This window comes from Schistocerca nitens, chromosome 10 (genome assembly GCF_023898315.1).
Source record: "Schistocerca nitens isolate TAMUIC-IGC-003100 chromosome 10, iqSchNite1.1, whole genome shotgun sequence".
NCBI classification, from domain to species: Eukaryota; Metazoa; Arthropoda; class Insecta; order Orthoptera; family Acrididae; genus Schistocerca; species Schistocerca nitens.
This window is the reverse complement of record NC_064623.1, coordinates 1275628-1297712: the sequence shown is the minus strand read 5'-3', so window position 1 is coordinate 1297712 and position 22085 is coordinate 1275628.

Here is a 22085-nt window from a genome sequence, read left to right as displayed (position 1 = left end):
AGTGCCTATTAGATGGAGGGGTTCCAAAAGCGATCAGTTGCAGTCATTCAACCAGGAAGGAGGTACACGGCTTATGTTTTCTGTAGTTCAACCATGCCTAGGCAGTCAATACCACGGTTCGATCACGTCCGCATTGTTACTTTGTTCCAAGAAGGGCTCTCAACAAGGTGTCTCGGAGTGAACCAAAGCAATGTTGTTCGGACATGGAGGAGATACAGAGAGATAGGAACTGTTGATGACATGCCTCACTCAAGTCGTCTAAAGGCTACTACTGCAGCTGATGACCGCTACCTACAGATTATGGCTCGGAGGAACCTTGACAGCAAAGCTACCATGGTGAATAATGCTTTTTGTGCAGCCAGCCACAGGACGTCATGTTACAACTCAAACTTTGCGCAATAGACTGCATGATGCGCAACTGCACTCGCAACGTCCATGGCCAGGTCCATCTTTGCAACCATGACACTTGTGAATTGTGATTTATTAGTCTCATAACATACACTTACAAATCATGTGATTATGGTACAGGAGACACGTCATAAATTACAAACTATAATCTAATACTAATTTTTAAAACTATATTTAGTCTATGTAGCAGTATCTATATTTTCTTATTTTCCAGTATAGGCAAATATCTTTCTTGATAATGGACATTTGGCTTTTTTCCACAATATAATGCTAATTTGCGGTTGGATTCTGCTCAAATTATCAGTTCATCTTCCATGAACTCTTCTAATGAGTAATAACATTTATGTATAACAATTTCATGTAACTTCTTTTTTAGTATTCCTAATTCCATGTTTAGAATGTTTTTGCCTTTAAGTTTGTTGTACACTTTCATGCCCATATATTGTGGGGACTGAGCATATAATTTCTATATATGTGCAGGAAGCATACAATTATCTTTATTCCTTGTACTGTACAGATGATCAAATCGATTTCTTATGAAAAATTCCGGTTTGTTGAGTAAAAATATCATTACCTTGTATATGTATAGGGAGGGGACAGCCAAATTTTTAGTTTCTGTAGTAATTGACGACATGATTCTCTTTTTTGTGCAGTGCACATATTTCTGATAATTTTCTTCTGGAGCTTCAGTACACGAGTTATATTATTGGTATTCCTTCAGAAAATAGTAACATATCTTATCACTGCTTCAAAGTAACTTAGATATGGAACTTTGAGGGTGGACATGTTAGTAGCACTTGATAATATATGCATGGCATATGCAAAGCTACCCAGTTTGCTGCACAGGTACTCAATATGTGTGTTCCAGTTTAAATTCTTATCGAGGTGTAGACCTAGAAATTTGGCAGAATGCACTTCTGTTAATTCTTCACTTTTATGATTTATACTATTTTCCTGGTCTCTTGACTGTTTGGGTCTGAATTCAATCAAGTTTGTTTTTGATATGTTAAGCTTCAGACCATTTAACTGGAGCCATGACTCTAGCCTGTCTAGTGTACCAGTGACTCTTTCAGGAATCGTTTCTGTTTCTTTGTTTTCTATCAAGACAGATGTGTCATCAGCAAACAGAACAGATGGTGAATTTATGTTTAATGGTAAGTCGTTGACATACAATAGAAAGAGAATTGGACCGAGGATCGAACCTTGCGGGACACCCTGTGTTGTTGTTTTTCAGTCTGAATGGTAGTTTACACCATTTGAAGAGATGATTGATCTTTGTTTTCTATTAGATACGTAAGAAGTAAGCCATTGAAGTACTGCACCTTAATCCGATATTTTTATGGTTTGTGAATTAGCAAGGAATGATTTACAGAATCGAAAGCCTTTTCAGGTCGCAGACAATTCCAGCTACTTTGCTTCTTTTATCTAGAGCTGTGCTAATTTTTTCTATGAAATTATTTATGGCATCTGTTGCATTTTTCCCTTGCTGGAAGCCATACTGATTGCACAAAATAATCCCCTGTGATACAATAAATGTTTGGATTTGGATAGCAGCTACTTTCTCAAAAATTTTTGACAGCACTGGTAGGAGGGAGATAGGACAATAATTCCCCGTATCTTCTCGTGACCCTTTCTTAAAAAGTGGTTTTATTTCAGCATATTTTAATGATTCTGGAAAACAACCTTCTTCAAATGATTTGTTGATTAATTCAACTAGTGGGGGACTTACTATTTTGTACACTGATTTAATTACTTTCGCAGGTATCCCATCCCAACCCACCGAGTTTTTATTTTTTAGTGATAATATAATGTCTTCTATTTCTTTCATCGTAATATTTCTAAATTTCATGGGAGATATAATTTTTCTATCAAGCCCATATGGACATACATTTTTATTGTAATTTGTAACATTGACGTTTGATTTTGTCACATTGATAAAGAATTCATTGAAGTGGTCCGATATTTGAGCAGGATTTACAATGGTGGTGTTTTCATGCCTAATTTTAGAAATTTCATGGCTGCCAACTTTAACGCCCAATTCTGGTTTAACAACAGACCACACTGCTTTTGATTTATTCTTGTGATTTGAGATTAGTTCGCTGTTAGACATTTGTTTTCCTGCCATTACAACATTTTTGAAAATATTTTTATAATGCTTCACATATTCAATAAAAGCTAGATCTTTGTTATATTTCAGCCCTTTGTGCAGCTGCCGTTTCCTAGCACTAGAAATTTTTATTCCTTCTGTTATCCAAGTTAGTTTACTTGTCACTTTGTTGTTGGCACACTTAGGCGGGAAGGTTTCATTGAATACAAGAAGGAAGCTGTTTAAGAATTTTTGTAAGTTTTCATTAATTGACTTGTTACTGTTACATTGCCAGTCTATCTCTTTTAATCTGTCCTGGAATACAGTTAAATTTTCTGAGTTGAAATTTCTTTTAAAGTACTTAGGCTTATTTTTAGGTGAGGTTTCTGTGTTTGTTTTTGCCAGTTCAATAAACAGTGCTTTATGATCAGACATTCCTATATCTAAGCAAAATTTATGAACGTCTTCAAACACATAATTTGTCAGAATGTTGTCAATGCTGGTTGCTGACTGGGCATTTTCTGTGGTTTATTCTAAGAAGTTTAGTTTGAAGGCGGATTTTTTTACTAGATCAGTGAATTTGTCAGCTTCATGGCATTCATTTAAGACATTGATTTTGAAGTCAGCTGCTATTACTACTTTCTTCTTTTTTTCTTTAATTAGGCTTTCGAGCATATTTTCTAATTTGTATAGGAAGTGGTTTGTTATTTGATTTCCTGGGATTCTATAAATTGAAATTACAATAATGCCTAGATGTACAAGTTCTACACAGCAACTTTCAAAGCTACATTCCTCATTCAAATGATCGAACTCATTCCCTATTTTAAACGTTATGTTAGAATGAACAAGTATACCTGAGCCTCCACGTGATTTATTTTGTCTGCAGTAGCTAGCAGCTACGGTGAAGTTTTGGATTTTATTTAGAAATTTTAGTGTGTCTTTCGCCAACCAATGTTCGTTCAGACATACAATTTTTACAAAGTTGCATTCAGACAGAAATATTTGCAATTCATCTATTTTACATGTGCTATTCAAGGAGCTACAGTTTAGACCATTTATATTGTAATGCATAATATGCATGGTTCCAGGTTTATTTATTACCATGGGTAGATTTTCGTTTGGTAAGCTTTTTGATATTATTAGGTTTTTTTTTTTGCTCACAAGTAATTTTGCATCCCCCTCTCTGCTTATTCGTTTCCCTTTCCAGTACTTTTTACAATGTGGCATACATCAATAAACATTTTACTAAGCAATTTGGAGCCTAGCCTGTTTAGATGAAGGCCATCTATCCCCAGGCATTTGTTACACAAGAACTTGTTTGGGTCTATTAATATTGCTCCAAGATCATTACAATGCTCCCTGATATTACTATTTATCATGTCCACATATTTATAACTTACTGACCTGCTGTATATTATACCGCTGATGACAATTTTTTAAGTCCTGTATAAGCTTCTTGCCACTCGAATTAAGCTTCATGTTTCATCGATGAGATCTTCTTCACTGGAGCTGCGAAGAAAAGAAACTATGAATGGGCCAAACAACATGCCAAATGCTCGCTCAGGATGGGCATCACATTCTCTTTACTGACGAGTGTCGCATATGCCTTCAACCAGGCAATCATCAGAGACACGTTTGGATGCAACCCGTCAGGCTGAACACCTTAGACACACTGTCCAGGGAGTGCAGCAAGGTGGAGGTTCCCTGACGTTTTGGAGTGGCATTACGTGGGACCGACATATGCCACTGGCGGTCACGGAAGGAGCCGTAATGGCTGTACGATATGTGAATGCCGTCCTCTGACCGATAGTGAAACCGTATTGGCAGCATACTGACAAGGCATTCGTCTTCGTGGACCACAGTTCGTGCCTCCCATGTTGCACATCTTGTGACAGACTTCCTTCAGGATAACGACTTGACTAGAGTGTCCAGCATGGTGTTTTTTTGTGTTCGTGTGTGTGTGTCTTATCACTTTGGGTCGATAAAAAATGACATTATTCTAACAGATATAATGTGACCGTCATAACATATACTGTAACAATGTTTCGGATTTCCTGATGAAAAGTGGCAACAGGTAAATTGCACAAGTCAGGCATACATAGGAATATAGTGATTTCCTATTGAAATGTGCAATCACTGATCAACTGGGTAAGCAAAACTCAAATTCTTTGCAAAGCAAGTCGAATAATACATCTTTGTTGTGCTTACATGAACATTGGCTCGATAAAGCAAAACTACGAATGACAGTCATTCCAAATTTTATGCATGGCAACTATTTTTGTATAAAAGTTTACAATTTTGGTGGTGGTTGTACAAATGACAGAGATTAGATAAATTTTCATGTATATGTTTTCCACAGGAAACAGGCAGGGAGAAAGATTAAAGAGTAAAAAAGTGCTGCAAACTGCTTTTATAGACAACCTTATGGTGACCCAAACATTTATTTGTTTTTCCGTGTAATAAAGTTCATCTTGTGGGGAAATATTAAAGAAACCTATACCTTTTTGTTACACTGATTTGATAAGTGTACATGCATTGTTAAGGGCAATTATTCGAGTACCTTCGCACTCAGGTTAGTACATTTTTGGAAGAAATGACTGGTAGTCAAGTTTTTAATAACCCATAATAAAAACTGTATACTTTATTTAAATGTACATACACATTGTACAATATAAATATATCAGCAAAATAGGTATTTTCTCTTTCTAGTATTAAGTATAATAAAACCAGTGGACAGATGCTCCTGCTGGAGCATAAAAAGGCGAGTAACCTCCTCTTTAAAAGATCTGCACAGAGAAGAGGGGTACGAGCCGCCTCATTCTATGTTCCACTTTCCTCGCCAAACATTTTGGCATGCAAACATATTCGTGCTCTTTTAATGCAGAACATTCTGAATTCTCTCTGTCATACTCGGCATCTTCCTCTCACTTCCACTGGGTATGTAAGTCTCTATCCCACTGTCTTGTTTTTCTCCCGCTGATGTACAGTACATCCCAGTGACACACTCATGTCTCGCTTACACTGCCTCCTTTTGTCTTCCTTTCCCACTGTCACATTGTCCTCAGTGGCTCAAAAATTCTAGGGGGTCCACCTTATTTTCTTCCCCATACCCACGTGTTTAAAATATTGGTCAAAAATGTGCCCTCCATTATGCCTACACATTAAAGTTTGCCCCCCTGATCCTGCGTACGATCTCCACTGGTCTGCATTTTTCATTTCCACTGGTTTCTCTTTTGCTCCCACCTCTTCTATATCCACATGTCTCTCTTTTCGTGTGCCAACATTTTTGACGAGGAGGTTGGAGGCAGCTGGTTCCCTACATGTCTCTCAGAGTCTCTTGAAGATTATCGTGTTTGCCTTTTTTGTGCTCCTACAGGATTTATTTGCTGGTTCCCTTCTTTCCCTCCAACAGCAGGATGTGCTGCTTATGTAAAACGGATTCTATAGGTCAGTCAAGTTTTGACAGGTTATTTATATAGTTCGACACAGTTATGTGCTTTGACACATATGAAAAACAAATAAGTATGCATGATATAAGGTCAATATAAAATCATCTGCTTTACATTTTTTCTTGATTGCTATTATTTGAAAATGCCTAGCTTATGACTTGTATCTTAAAAGTGTAAACATGTTATTAGAAATATTTTGTTGAATTTGCAGTCTTTCAGTTTTACGCGATTTTTTGCAGTCATTTTAAGTTTTTTTCAGGCTTCTTAAGACCCTGCTTAGGCCTTTTTTTGTCACCGCAGTACCACTTTGAGGATATCTCCACAGGCATGAAGTATTCACTATACACAGAAAACGCATCACAGAGTTTTGGTGGTGGAAAAATTCTGATTAAAATCACAGTTCAGTGTCCTCAGAACTGCTGCAATGACCATAGACCGTGTGTTCACTACAACAGTTGAAACTACATTTACCCGTCAGACCGGATATTACATGCTTATTTTATGCGCGTCAGTACGGCAGCTTTGAACCTCTGGATCTCAGTAACAGAAATTAATATTGAAAAAAGTTTCAAAGTTCCCTGAGAACATCGTAAGAACATAAGATAATTTCAACGATTTGCCGTGAATTGCGTCACTAGAGTAGTTGCAAGGGTGCAGAAGAGAAAGCGTTATCATTTTTCCGACCAGAATCATTGAATGGATACGCAGTGACGCGAAATCAGTTGTTAAGAGATGAACTTGGTGTGATACGAGAGGGAAGTACCAGAACGTCAACTACATTTTCGGAAAGTCGGTACCCACTGGATTTACTCAGTCTTTACCTCGCAGACCGTAATCATCAACTGTTCCAGAAATGGGAAACCTAGGAGCATGCGCAGAATGGGACTTGGAAAGAGCGGTATATCCATCAGTGGCACAACTCGTGATAACACCATTGTTAGTGGCACGACCGTGATGAAGTTGTCAACACCAAAGTATTTGAATATTCTACCTACCCGAACTCTAAACTTCCTTAATGACACTTCAATTCGGAACTCGCACACTCAATGGATAAATTAAATGCCTCACAAAAGGGGCATATTGTTACAGAACAGGCGTTGAAATATACTCTTATCTGACGTTTCACAAACAATGTCAGACGGTCATTACTATAAGAGTTTCCAATTCTTTCATATCTGTGTTTGATATGTCAGTTCGTGTACTCTGTTGCGGCACCACCGTTTATAAGTTGGATTTGGTGCAATACTTCTGAGTGCACAAGTTACAGCCAGGCCCAGCCCTGTCGACAGTAAGTTACGCTGACCAGTGGTTGCGAAGTAGAATGGAGTTCACAGGGCCGTCGAACTACTGAAAAGAGTAAACGCAGCAGTTGCATGGCGCAAGTTACCGGCAGAAGGAGCCCACTTGCCCAACCTAGGTGTTATGCGTACGTGACCCAGAGCGGAGCGTTAGCAAAGCAGAGACCCACAGCCGCATATAAGTAGATGCCGTTTTTCTAACAAGGGGGATGCAAGTGTAGCAGCTCTCCCGGACAGCAGGGCATGTCACACCACTGGCTACACGCAGCAGCAGATGGGGCGCCAACATTCCAGTCCTCAGCGGGTCGCTGGTTCTACCCTCTGAGGCCCACTCGACAGCTCGCTAGGGCGGGCAGTCTCGTTGGCTCCCAATACACGCTGGACGCATCCCGAGGCTCGGGCCACACATTAGGCTGTCGGATCACAGGTGCTTGTTGTCACCACGATCTTAACCACGATGGCAAAGAAGCACGTAGTGGGCCGCTCTGTGACTCCCAGCGAGCGATGCTGAGGCAACAAGGATGAAGGCAGCCATGTCGGATGCCGGCGCATCCTGACATCGTCAAAACACTGCGGCTGTACATGGCCAGCACGCCGCAGCACGTTGCACGGGCCGCTGAGATAGCCCTTCTGCACCAAGCTGTTTTGCAGACAGCGAAGTGGCGTCCTCGGCATTGTGGGACCTTGTGACGTAGTAAGAGAGGAATGCGTCACTGTAGCTGGGAATAATAAAACACTTGAAGATCACGGCCGAGTTTTAATATGACGCATCCTGACAGTTTCCATCCACATCCTACATTCCTCCACCGCACGCCATTTGGCAGTGACTGCTACATCTCGTGTCAGAATAGCGGGCGTGATCTGTACAGTACAATGTACGAGCCCACCGCCTGCATTAGTCACAAAATGTGGTGAATGTTGACTTTTTCTTTCTCTGCGTTGTCAGAGTGAGTGTTAGTGTGTTTGGGGCAGTAAGATTTCTTTTCATGGCATTTAATTACTTTTGTATTGTGTTGAGTATGATGTTTTGTTTATCTCCTTCTATTATGTCATGGCATAAAACGTAAGATGAGATACTGAGCTGTAGGAAGTCAGTTTATTTTTGTAGGTAAATGTTTTGTTTCTGTGGGATTTTATAGGTTAAAATGGGACTAACTGGGAATGAAAGCAATACAGTGGCAGAGTCAGGAACGCAAGGTGTGTCGGAACCAGAAGCAGTACGGATTTTGTTGGAAAAGGCAGCACAATCAACAGCGGACAATACGCAGTTGAGAAGTGAATTAACATCTAGGAGTGAGCAGGAAACTGCATCTGATCAGTCGTTGTTGCCTAGGGTGCCACAACGCGAGATTCATCCAGCTGCCGCGAGTTGGATTATTCCATTTTCTGGCAAGGCATCTGAGGATGTGCGTTCGCTTGTGGAGGACTTGGAAACTTCAGCTGTGATGAATGGTTGGTCTGATGAACAGCTGTTACATGTAGCCACGATTGGTTAACGGGTGAAGCAAAGACATATGTAAGGTGTTTTCAGGCCTTAAGGAAGGCAGGACAGTTTAAGCAGTTGAAGGAGGGGCTTTTACAGAGGTACAAGAAACAGAATAGCGCTCGGTTCTTTAGGGAGAGGTTGAGTACAATGACAGCGGGAGACGGTAGAGAAATTTGCGGACAGAATAAGAGAAATTAACGAGTATACTTACGAGTTTGGTCAGAGCGACGAAGCGAATGGTGTTCTGTTGCAAAGAGGCCGAGCAAAGGGCACTTGTATTTTTTAGGGGGTTACCGGCGCATAAGGCGCGGAAAGTGCGTCAAGGGATTCCGAAAGATTTGTATTCAGCCATCAGCTGGCAAGCGTATGTGAAGAAATAGACGTGGCAACGGGGTATGTGATAGACAAACAGTGTTTACAGTGGGTATAAAATGTTATGAGTGTGGTCGTACGGTATATGTGCAGGGAAAATGTACCCAGTCACTGAGGAATAGAGGAAGGGGTGGAAATCAGCAGAATGGAGGATGGAGAAGTGGAGTCAGAAGAGGTGGACAGTCGTTAAAAGGCAGAGGGGGCCCAAGCCCTACCTAACGGAGCTCCTGTTTAATTTCAATGCTACAAATACGTATGCAGAGGTGGAATGTTCAGTGGTAGGATACATAGGAACTAAAAAGTTTAAGATTTTGTTGGACACAGGGGCGCAAGTGTCAGTGGCTACTAAGAGTTTAATGGGATGAAGGAAGTTAGACCCACCACGTTATAGGTTGTGTGGAGTGGGGGATAAGGAGGTAACACCTTTGGGGTCAGTGACAGTTGACTTTCGCATAGGGAAAGTCCGATTTGATGCATGCTTGGAGGTAGTACGATGGGTAGGCGAGGGCTATGACATGATCCTAGGAGTAGATTTCTTGCTTCAACATTATGCCAAAATTGACCTTAGACAACGAACTGTGGAACTCGGTCGAATGTTATTTCAGGTAGGGGAAAGTGTTGTCGATGCAGAGCTGTCGCGAGGGGCGTTCAATGTAATGGACAAACCAATTGAGCCGCGTAAATTAGCATTAAGGCTTAATTCGCACGAGTGTGCGTGTCTAGTGGCACTGGGAAGTTGTTTTGTGTAAGTGAAGAGTCAAGTCTACCTATGGGTATGGTATGTGTTACTGAACCATTGGACGATAATGAAGTTTTGGATCCAACAGGTTGTTTTGTGAAACGTAATATTGTCAGTGTACAAGAGGGAAACAACAGGCGAGTAGCTCCTTGAAAGTGGATAATTTTAGCGCTGTAGACGCGAATTTGGGAAGAGGAGTTGTAGTAGCGAATTTGGATGTACCAGATGACAAAGACTGGTGTTCGAGAGGTAGGTGTAGCGGCCAGCCACTAACTGCGGATAGAACTGCATAGCGTAACAAAGTCAAACATTTGAAAGGAGGAGAAAAAGAGCATATGGAGGAATTGTTGTTCGAATTTAAGGACTTGTTTTTTCCGCGAGGGCCATTACCACACATCTATTAGTTCAACATAGGATACCAACAGGGAACAAAGCACCTGTTTACTGTAAACCATACAGAATACTTAGGTATTTGCAGCTGATTGTGAAGGATTTCATTGATCAGCAGCTTGCAGACGGTATTGTAGAGCATAGTAATAGTTGCTGGGAAGCGGGCATTGTGACTGTGCCTAAAAAATCTATGGATGGACCTAAGAAATACAGGTTCTGTTGTGACTACCGATACCCCAATTCCAAACATATCGGAGACTTTGGATCACTTACGACAGTGCTAGTACTTTTCTACGATGGATTTGACAAGTGGCTATCATCAGTTAGAGGTGGTTCCGGAGGTTCGTCCAAAAACTGCTTTCTCTGCTCCTGGAGGCCATTACCAGGACATCAGTATGCCATTCGGTTTGAAAAACGCTCTGGCAACGTTTCAGAGGTTGCTAGACAGTGTTTTACGGGGTTTGAAACCGTGGCAGTGTCTTGTCTATTTGGATGACATTATAGTATTTCCAAGTAGTATGGAGCAGCATAGACAGTGGTTAAGGGAAGTTTTTATGAGGTTAGGAGCAGCTCGTTTGACGTTGAGCCTGGAGAAGTGTCATTTTGCATTGGAAGAGGTGAAATATTTAGGTCATATCATCAGTAAGGACGGAGTGCGAACAGATCCAATGTTGGTACAGGCTGTAAGAGATTTTCAGGAGCCGAGAACAGTTAAGAAAGCGCAATCATTCGTCGGAATTTGCAATTTTCATCGAAAGTTCGTGAAGTGTTTTGCAGATTTAGCACAGACATTGACGCGATTGTTACAGAAGGGTGTGAAATGTGAGTGGACAGAAGAGTTTCAGAAAGCGTTTGACAGACTGAAAGAAGTGTTAACATGAAGTCCGATTCTTGTGTTTCCAGATTTTGAGAAGGAATTTATTCTAGCATGCGATGTGTAATAGGATGACCGGAGCGGGTGACGTGGTCGAGATTGTAGGGCGTGGCTGGGTAGAAGAAGGTGGCTGTTTTTAGCAGTATTCTTCTTTATTGTCGGTTCTTCGAAAAAATTTTCTGGTAGCTCAGCCCCACTGCTCGTGTCACGGTGGAGACGTGCCGACGCACGCAGCCCGGGGAACGCGACGCTGTGCTCGGTCGGAGGCTGTGCAGACGGTAGGAGGTTAGCAGCACGAGGCTCGGCCCAGTGCGCCTCCTGCAGATGCGGTGGCTCGTGACGATGCCGGGAGTCGCCAGTGCAGTAGCAGGCAACGCCCTCTGCCGGCAGGTCCTCGGGGACAGCGTCACTGATGACGACGACGTAGCAGCGACTGAACGCCCAACCGGTCGAACCGAATGCTGACGCCCACCTCTGATGCCCTTAAATAGTGCAGACCGCTGCTGAATCCGCCAGTTACGCGGCGCCGTGATTATTAGAAGGTTCTCGACGAGTTGGCTAACGCAGCCGCGCCACACGCGGCCCGCGCCTCCGTTCTGGCTGTTGATGTCTGCCGCACACATACGGACGCTCGTTGCAAAACTGTGTCACCTGCATATCGCCCCGGCCAGCCTTCGTCCACCATCTGCCATGAGGTTAGCGCATCGCACACTGAAACACACTAAATCACAATTTCGCACCGTATTTCCTAAAAATAACCCATTGTCCTCTACAATTCCTCCCTCGTACGAAAAGAATTCGTCCCCGAATTCAACCAAAAAGTCAAAACAACTACCGTTCACTTCACAAACACCACAAAATGCGATTGATTCACTATTTATACCGTGTTCATTCACTTCTATCCTCAGTCTAATCTTTGTTCGTGAATACTACTCAGTGTTCTGCTGCAGTGCCTCACAACTGTTCAGTGATTTTGTCTGGACCCTTAGGTTAAAGGTTGGAAGGGGTGGGATTGGGGCTACCTTCCTCTTGAGCCGATAGAACACTAACGCTACGACAAAGATAAAAATACAGGTGGCGCTGGTTAATGATCCAATAACTAGTAAGCGTTGCTTATGTTCCTTACAGTACTCCTGCACTATTTGAAAAAGGTGTTCCATAGTTATACGTCCATCCTGAGCTGCTAGAATCTGGTCCAAAGAAGCGAGAAAGTCGGGTCTAATGTGCTATTCAAAAAAGTGAGATTTTCTTTCGTGACGAATTGCACCGGTTGGTCGGGTACATACACTCCTGGAAATTGAAATAAGAACACCGTGAATTCATTGTCCCAGGAAGGGGAAACTTTATTGACACATTCCTGGGGTCAGATACATCACATGATCACACTGACAGAACCACAGGCACATAGACACAGGCAACAGAGCATGCACAATGTCGGCACTAGTACAGTGTATATCCACCTTTCGCAGCAATGCAGGCTGCTATTCTCCCATGGAGACGATCGTAGAGATGCTGGATGTAGTCCTGTGGAACGGCTTGCCATGCCATTTCCACCTGGCGCCTCAGTTGGACCAGCGTTCGTGCTGGACGTGCAGACCGCGTGAGACGACGCTTCATCCAGTCCCAAACATGCTCAATGGGGGACAGATCCGGAGATCTTGCTGGCCAGGGTAGTTGACTTACACCTTCTAGAGCACGTTGGGTGGCACGGGATACATGCGGACGTGCATTGTCCTGTTGGAACAGCAAGTTCCCTTGCCGGTCTAGGAATGGTAGAACGATGGGTTCGATGACGGTTTGGATGTACCGTGCACTATTCAGTGTCCCCTCGACGATCACCAGTGGTGTACGGCCAGTGTAGGAGATCGCTCCCCACACCATGATGCCGGGTGTTGGCCCTGTGTGCCTCGGTCGTATGCAGTCCTGATTGTGGCGCTCACCTGCACGGCGCCAAACACGCATACGACCATCATTGCTTGTACAGCCCTCTCGCAGTGTCCGGAGCAAGTATGGTGGGTCTGCCACACCGGTGTCAATGTGTTCTTTTTTCCATTTCCAGGAGTGTAGATCAATGTGCGAGTTATGTTCATGATTGTAGCTCCAGTAATCACGGCTGGTAAACGGAAAGTTGGCCCTGAAATGTCACACTGTGTGCCGTTAATTAACAGTCCCTGCCCTGCAGTTCTATTCTTTGCATACTCCCTTGCTTACCCTTCTCGTAACAAACGCAAATAGCGACTGTGTTTTCCATTATTGAAAATACCCAATGTGGACCCACGTGCTGACAGAACTGCACCATGCCTGCTATAATTTCCTTAGGGCACTCCGCAACTGGTTCTTGAGAGCGGAATAGAGAATACTCACAAGATTTGGCAACAGTGTATAACAATTTTGCGAGGCAGATGGTAACTGGACCTGTTCAACAACGCAGCAAGTCTTGTGCAGTGAGGAACACATGAGCTTGTCTGTTGCATGCCACTGACAGTATTTCCTGTTCGGTTAATTGTACGAATTTCTGCAAAATTTCCCACTTCACTGGATAAGTATGCAAGGCGTAACATTCAAATTTACAATCCTTACATGTTAATGGCATTATGATATGAATTCTCGGCAGGGTACCCGTCTGCGTACTGGTAATAGTGGCCATTTTGTAGTACAGAGATAAGTGTTCGTCTGTTAATGTCGTCAGTAGCTCCAGGGACACGGGCAATTCCGATTGAACTTTCCATAATCCTTCCCGAAGTTGTTCCGAAGGTAACAAACAGTACCAGGGTTAGGTGCCCGCGCATTGCGTGCAACAAAGCCTCCTGTGGCTTCTATGCGTGCTTCCGTAATACTATCAGCAAGAAAACGGAGCAGCTTAGCGATTATCAGCTGTAAATCGATGTTATCCAACCGGTACTTGATTATACCCAAGCCGTGATTGGTTGTGTCGGCTGTGGCCTTAATGTGGGACGTCAAGGTCGCGGCCAAAGCTGGCAATTGGCGCGTATTATTAACTACATCTTTCTCCATACTCTCTAATTGGGTTGTGTAAAGATCTAGCATTCCCTGGTTGCTATTCACATTATCCTGTACCTGCCGTAGCATTTCATTAACACATTTAATATCTTCCACGTCAGCGGTCCCAAAAACAGTTTTTAGGGTACGGCCACCTGCGTCTAACCATCCTCTTTCCCTTCGGAAGTACGTTAGGTAAGGTTGGCTCGGGTCGGGTCGGGTCGGGTTGGGTTGGGTCGGGTCGGGTCGGGTCGGGTCGGGTCGGGTCGGGTCGGGTCGGGGTCGGGGTCGGGGTCGGGGTCGGGGTCGGGGTCGGGGTCGGGGTCGGGGTCGGGGTCAGTGTTAGTGTTAGGGTAGCGTTAGGTTAGGTTATTAGCAAGGCAAAAAGTATGTGGTATGCAAATTCACAGGATAAAATTAAAGCCATACGGTCAGTTGTGAAGGAAGTGTTTGGTCATCAGCACAAGGTCGATTATATAAAGTCAGTTCGCAGAGATAATATTTCCTTTACTGATGAATCAGATATATGTACAGTATTTAACAATCCTTTTCTGAGCATTGCTGGTGAACCAAATAAAAATTTAGTTTCTACAGGAAATCATATAAATTTCTTAGCAAATGCCTTTCCGAGATTGACGTCTGAAATACTCCTCTGTGATACAGACAAGAGGTAGATTGAGTCAATAATTAAATCACTGAAGACTAAGGACTCTCACGGTTCTCAGGGAGTGCCTAGCAGAATATTAAAGTACTGTGCTGCACATGTTAGCCCTGTATTTAGCCATATTTGCAATTTTTCCTTTAGGAATGGTCAGTTTCCTGAGCGATTAAAGTACTCAGTAGTAAAGCCGCTTTATAAAACGGGAGTAAGGGATGATGTAGATAACTTTAGACCTATTTCTATGCCATCAGTGTTTGTAAAAGTTATCGAGAAGACTGTGTATGTACGGTTAATTGATCATTTTATATCACACAATTTGCTAGCAAATGTACAGTTCGACTTTGGAAGTCGTTTCAAAAATGAAAATGCTATATTCTCTTTTCTCTGTGAGATACTGGATGGGCTACACAAAAAGTTTCGAACGCTTGGCTTATTTTTGATTTAACAAATGCATTTGACAGTGTTGATCTCACAATATGGCTCCAGAAGTTGGACCTCTACAGAATAAGGGGAGTAGCTCACAATTGGTTCACCTCTTACTTTAGCAATAGGCGGCAAAAGATCATTACTCACAATGTTGGTAACGGCTGTGATGTGGGATCTGAGTGGGGTACTGTCAAGTGGGGGGTGCCCCAGGGATCAGTGTTGGGGCCCCTCTTGTTCCTTGTTTATATAAATGATACGCCCTCTAGTATAATGGGTAACTAAAATATTTCTGTTTGTTGATGACACTAGTTTGGTAGTAAAGGATGTTATGTGCAACATTGACTCGGTTTCAAGTAGTGCAGTACATGACCTCAGTTTATGGCTTGTAGAAAATAAACTAACCTTAAATGACAGTAAGACTCAGTTTCTACTGTTTGTAACACATAATTCAACAAAACCCGACATTTTAATCTCACAGAACGGGCATACGGTTAGTGAAAATGAACAGATCAAATTTCTAGGTGTTCAGCTAGATAGTAAGCCATCGTGGAAAGTCCAACATCTTGTTCAAAGACTTAATACTGCCATTTTCACTATCGAACGGTATCAAAAGTGAGTGATACTTTGACATGTAAATTAGTCTACTTTGCTGATTTTCATTCACTTACGTCGTATGGTATTATGTTTTGGGGTAACTCTTCCCATTCTAGAAGGATATTTTGGCTCAGAAACAGGTAGTTCGGGCAGTAAATGGTGTGAGTTCATGAACATCTTGTCGACCTCTGTTGTTTTGATTTAAACTCCATTAACTCACTCTTTTCCATGTTTAATTTTAACAAATTTAAATCAAACCAGGTATCTAATTTTGTTAAAGTATTTAATACAGATTGTGGAATTTGGTCAGTACCATTACTTTCAATTTAATTTCATATTTAATGGAAATGTTAATTGGCAAATATTGAAGCATTATTTTAATAAATTATTTTTCCCTTAGTTATTACTTGCATGAAAATGAAAGTATTTTCAATAAATTAAAATTTGGTACAAAAATATCAAATAACAAATGAAAATGAAATACTTCATTTTAGGGTCCTGTTCCTCTTTTGGCAGAAATGTGTCTAGCTCCAACTTCAGCCCCGTGTTCAGAGTTTAATTCCTGTCATGCAGCTGTAATCACATTGGACATGTTTTTAACAGGAATCACCCGAGTACAAATGATGGCCCCGCCAATGCACTGGCCTTTTATACCTCCTGCATGTGGTACTGCTGCTGTCTGTATATGTGCACATCACTGCCCCGTGACTTCTATCATCTCAGTGTATACAGCAAGTGTAATCTGCTGATGCAATGAGTGGGGTGCCATTTGTGTTTGGTTAATCTGAAGCCCTCACTAATTTTATGTCAGTGAGTATCTACACTATCTCGATGCTGTGCTTTCAAAGAATGTGGCCGATTCCATCCGTCACCCTGGGGATATACATTAGAAATGCTGTGATTGGAATTTCTTCTTTGAAGGTCTCATTTTGCCATGTATTGTGGTTTACCACATTAATCCTTCACGGAACATCCATTGTGTTTCAAAAATTGTCTTGCATTGGAGCTGATGTGGCCTTTCTCACTTGTTAAAAGTATTGTGATCATATGATGATTGTAGAGGCTACGTAAATACCAAGCTATATGAGTAGGTTTGCAATATGTGTTATAGCCCATAGTACAGTATGTAACTGTAAATGATGAGTTATCTGAAAAATCAGTTACCTGAATGCTAAATTTTAATGTTTTATTTATTGAGGAAAGGTGTTTGATTTGGTTGACTAAAGTATTCCCCTGAACACCTTGAAAGATGTAGTTGCAGAGTAAAAGGACAAAAGAGCGATAAAGGGGCTGTATAAAAAGCAAGAACAAGCACAGAAAATTGTCAGTAAGGAAACATATGAGAGGTGGTAGACAAGGATTTTGTTGGAACAACCTGACTGATTAAAACCTCTGAACTTTGCTTGTTGTAGGCAAGTCCTTTATGTTATTGAGCTATCCGAGCACGACTCGTGCCAGCTCTCACAGCCTTACATGTAAATTTTCAGAATTTCATGTCGGGAGTGTAGTATTATAAAGCAATGAACTGCGGACAGTCAGAAAGAAAGAGAGAGGAAAAGTGAAATGGAGTGACAATGATGAAGGAAGAAGTGCTTCTAGGAATAGAAGAGGAAAGAAGAGGTATGGAATGATATGAATAAGGAAAATATCTCAGCTACAATGTATATATTGTAGAAAAATTATCTGCAACAAAGTCATGAAAAGAAATACAGTAAGAAAGGGAGGGGGAAGAACATTGACAATTCGGATTGCTGGATGACATGAAAAATGGATGCAGTTAGCAGGTCAGGCAAAAGGCAGAGGGAAGAGGAGAACATCCATCTGACACCTGTCATGATACCATAAGAGGGGTTCCAGCCAGGAAGATCATGATTGTATAAGCTATAGCATTGCTATTAGGTCATCTTGCAGTGTTACTCATCTCCCAGAATTTTCTTTGATTTCTTTCATAGAGTGACATGAAAATTAAGTAATAGTGCTGATAAATAACGCCATCGACACAGCTCAGGTTCTCAGCAAAGAATTACTTGCACAGCAGCATTTGACGAGATGGTGTCAGATTGCTAGGGAACAGATTTATTAATAAGAACTCATCAGCTTTGAATAAAAAGTTGTGGAATGTGTTGATGCAGCAGTTACACACTGTCAAGAAACTTGTGCAAGTAACGCAGTTAGGTGATTTTGAACTCAGAGTTCTGTCCTGTCAGAATATTGTCTAATACAATACTGTGATATGTGTATCAAGAATGGAAGATGTCATTTTGAACTACTGAGAGCTCAGCTTGCTGCAGTTAGGTGTTTTCACAGTTAAGAATTAAATATTAATTTCTGACAGTTACAGTTTTTTTATATTTTAGGTAATTTTGAAACAGAGGCCCAAGTTACCCCATATAAATCACGTAAGACACATGCTTACTGAACCACAAATGATAGTACTGTACTATGAGAGCAAAAACTGTAGTATGAAATTGTAATTGGAAGTGTTGTGCTTTGTTCACATTGTGGGTCCTGTTGACATAGTAATTTTAACTAATATGTTTTCATAATATATCGAAACAGTAGCTATAAGAGATGTATCATGCTTATCACATACATGACAAGATGCCGATTTGAGATACTCCAGATAATTAGTCTACTGGATAAGTTTATACTCAGTCTGTCTGTAATATTGCATACTGTTTTTATGTTCATTTGGAATACTATCAAATAGACTGTTAGAAGTCGATTCTGGAATATGAAAATAACTAATTTCGCCAGTTGTAGGTACAAGATCAAATAAGAAGTTAATTCCCGAGGTCGGCGCTGTTTCCCGAGGTCGGCGCTGTTACCCGATGTCGGCGCTGTTTCCCGAATATCGGTATAGTTCGATAAACATCAAAACACTACATATTCTGAGGTATCGGTATGTCTCGAGACATCGATATATTTCTATATATCGATATATCTAGATTTGTCAATTAATTTCGATATATCGGTTTTTAACGTAGTATCTATTTATTTCGATACATCTATTTACTTCGAAGTATCGATATACATTGATGTATCGATGTACATTGATGTATCGATATACAGGGTGATTCAGAAAGAATACCACAACTTTAGGAATTTAAAACTCTGCAACAACAAAAGGCAGAGCTAAGCACTATCTGTCGGCAAATTAAGGGAGCTATAAAGTTTCATTTGGTTGTACATTTGTTCGCCATTTCAGCCAATAAAGTTTTTGGTCCCTTTTTCTTCGAAGGTGCTACTGTAACTGGACTACAGTATCTGGAGATGTTAGAGAATTGGCTGTTCCCTCAGGTCGAACAAGAAGCACAACAATTCATACTTCAGCAGGATGGAACGCCACCACATTGGCACTTATCTGTCCGTAACTACCTGAACGTCAACTACCCGAGGCGATGGATCGGCCGCCAGGCAGCCCGTGACAGAGCACTTCATCACTGGCCTCCAAGAAGCCCTGATCTTACCCCCTGCGATTTTTTCTTATGGGGGTATGTTAAGGATATGGTGTTTCGGCCACCTCTCCCAGCCACCATTGATGATTTGAAACGAGAAATAACAGCAGCTATCCAAACTGTTACGCCTGATATGCTACAGAGAGTGTGGAACGAGTTGGAGTATCGGGTTGATATTGCTCGTGTGTCTGGAGAGGGCAATATTGAACATCTCTGAACTTGTTTTTGAGTGAAAAAAAAACCTTTTTAAATACTCTTTGTAATGATGTATAAAAGAAGGTTATATTATGTTTCTTTCATTAAATACACATTTTTAAAGTTATGGTATTCTTTTTGAATCACCCTGTATTTCGAGACAATGATACATTTCCAGATATCGATTAACTTCTACACGTCGATTTATTTCGATATTCCGATCAATTTCGGGATACCGATATATTCCGAGATATCGTTTTATATCAACAACAACAAATATCGAAATTTACAACAATATAAACGTTTCAGATCAATGCTGCCACATATTGCTCGTTTGTGCACCTATAATTGCTGCTTGTGAGCTGATGGTCAGCATAAAACGAGCCCAGAAAATTTCTCACCTCATTGATTTTAAACATAAACTCTCTTCGTTAGTGATGATACGCCTCTGATTACGACAGAAGAAAGTTTCTGATTTTTTAAAATGTGTGTAAAATTTGTTTTAACAATGAAAGCGTTAAATGACTGTGTTATTCTATTTACACCTACTTAGACTAATCACTTTCTTACCTGCTGTAAATGTGACTACGGGTTTATTTCAAAGAGGTCTTTCGACATGCCGATCTCTGTTGCCGAGCGGTTCTAGACGCTTAAGTCCGGAACACCGATGGTGCTACGGTCGCAGCTTTGAATCCTGCCTAGGGAATGGGTGTGTGTGATGTCCTTATGTTAGTTAGGTTTAAGTAGTTCTAAGTCTAGGGGACTGATGACCTCAGATTTAAGTCCCATTGTACTCAGTGTAGTGTAGGCAGAAGAGCCAACACTGTTTTTCTAGAGGAGGCCGAAATGCACGCGTTTAATGACACGGTGACTGGCGTGAGGTCTGGAACAGCACAATATCTTGAGAATTGCAAATGAAGTACGTAGTTGATATAATACTTAAATTTAATCCACAATTGTAGAACATCTCTCGTTACGGTACATGCTTCATAATATTAATTATCAATTGAATACGGCGCCTTGCTAGGTCGTAGCAAATGTAGCTGAAGGCTATGCTAACTATCGTCTCGGCAAATGAGAGCGTATTTGTCAGTGAACCTTTCCGTGCAAAGTCGGCTGTACAACTGGGGCGAGTGCCAAGACGTCTCTCTAGACCTGCCGTGTGGTGGCGCTCGGTCTGCAATTACTGACAGTGGCGACACGCGGGTCCGGCGTATACTAATGGACCGCGGCCGATTTAAAGGCTACCACCTCGCAAGTGTGGTGTCTGGCGGTGACACCACACTCAGAGCCATTTGAAATATTTTTTCTCGTTCGTTTTGATTAGTCTTGGAACATCCAAACTTTATTCCTGCCTAGTTGTCGACTCCTACGAATATCTAAGAAGTTCATTTCGTTCTACAATGTGATATACAAATTCTGTATTACCTCACCTGAATATTTTGCACATTTCCTCTGATCAACATACGCAGTCGTGTATTTATCTTCGGGAAAATTTTGCTGAATTCATTGAGAACAGAACTTTTTCACGGCTAAAAGTTCACTCTAAATGCCGCAGTCTTCAGCACTCCTATAGATGAATCTACCCCATGGCAAGTCACGTGCTGGTTCTCACGTTTTAATACGCGTTGGCGATACCGATTCGTCGACCAGAAATTGTATCGATATGGAGAGAAAATGAAAGACACACATAGGCTTCATACGACAGCTGCATAGGGCTCCACCCGAGTGGTCAATACTATCTCTGCGGCCAAGTTATGTGGGCTCGTCCACTGATACGAATCAGCAAGATAATGCACACCAGAAGTGGACCAATGCGTTATTGACTTGCTCCGTACATGAAGCTCCTTCTCCTGAATAAATCATCCAACTTTTCTGAAATTGTAATCATTTATTTTTCTGTACATGTGCATAATATCTAGCGATTTCGACCTCATTCGGGTAATTCTTTCCTGGTGCGTCGCTTTTTTTCCTTTCTTTTTTTTTTGTGTACATTACTGGCGTCTTTCCATACTTAGATCTTTAGCTAACCCTTACGTATTTTTCAGTACTGCACTGTAAGGCCCTGTTAAAACTAAATACAAAGGTTGTAGCAGACGACAGTCGAGTTCCTTTGTCCTGTGACAGCATTGCCCCGCGCCACACCTTGTCCGAAGCATATCGGCGGCCTCGAATGTCTTTCTTCAGGGCTCCAGAAATAGGAAATCGCATGGGGAGAGATCAGCACTGTATGGAGGATATACCAGGGCTTCGCCGGCCGCGGTCGTCTCGCGGTTCTAGGCGCGCAGTCCGGAACCACGTGACTGCTACGGTCGCAGGTTCGAATCCTGCCTCGGGCATGGATGTGTGTGATGTCCTTAGGTTAGTTAGGTTTAACTAGTTCTAAGTTCTAGGGGACTCATGACCTAAGATGTTAAGTCCCATAGTGCTCAGAGCCATTTGAACCATTTTTTATACCAGGGCTTCCCGGCGAAACAACATCGGCAACACGTGCGCGAGCATTTTCCTCCTAAACAATGATGCCATCCGTCAACATTCCCGGACGTTTGTACTGTTGTTGTTGTTGTTGTGTTCTTCAGTCCTGAGGCTGGTTTGATGCAGCTCTCCATGCTACTCTATCCTGTGCAAGCTTCTTCATCTCCCAGTACC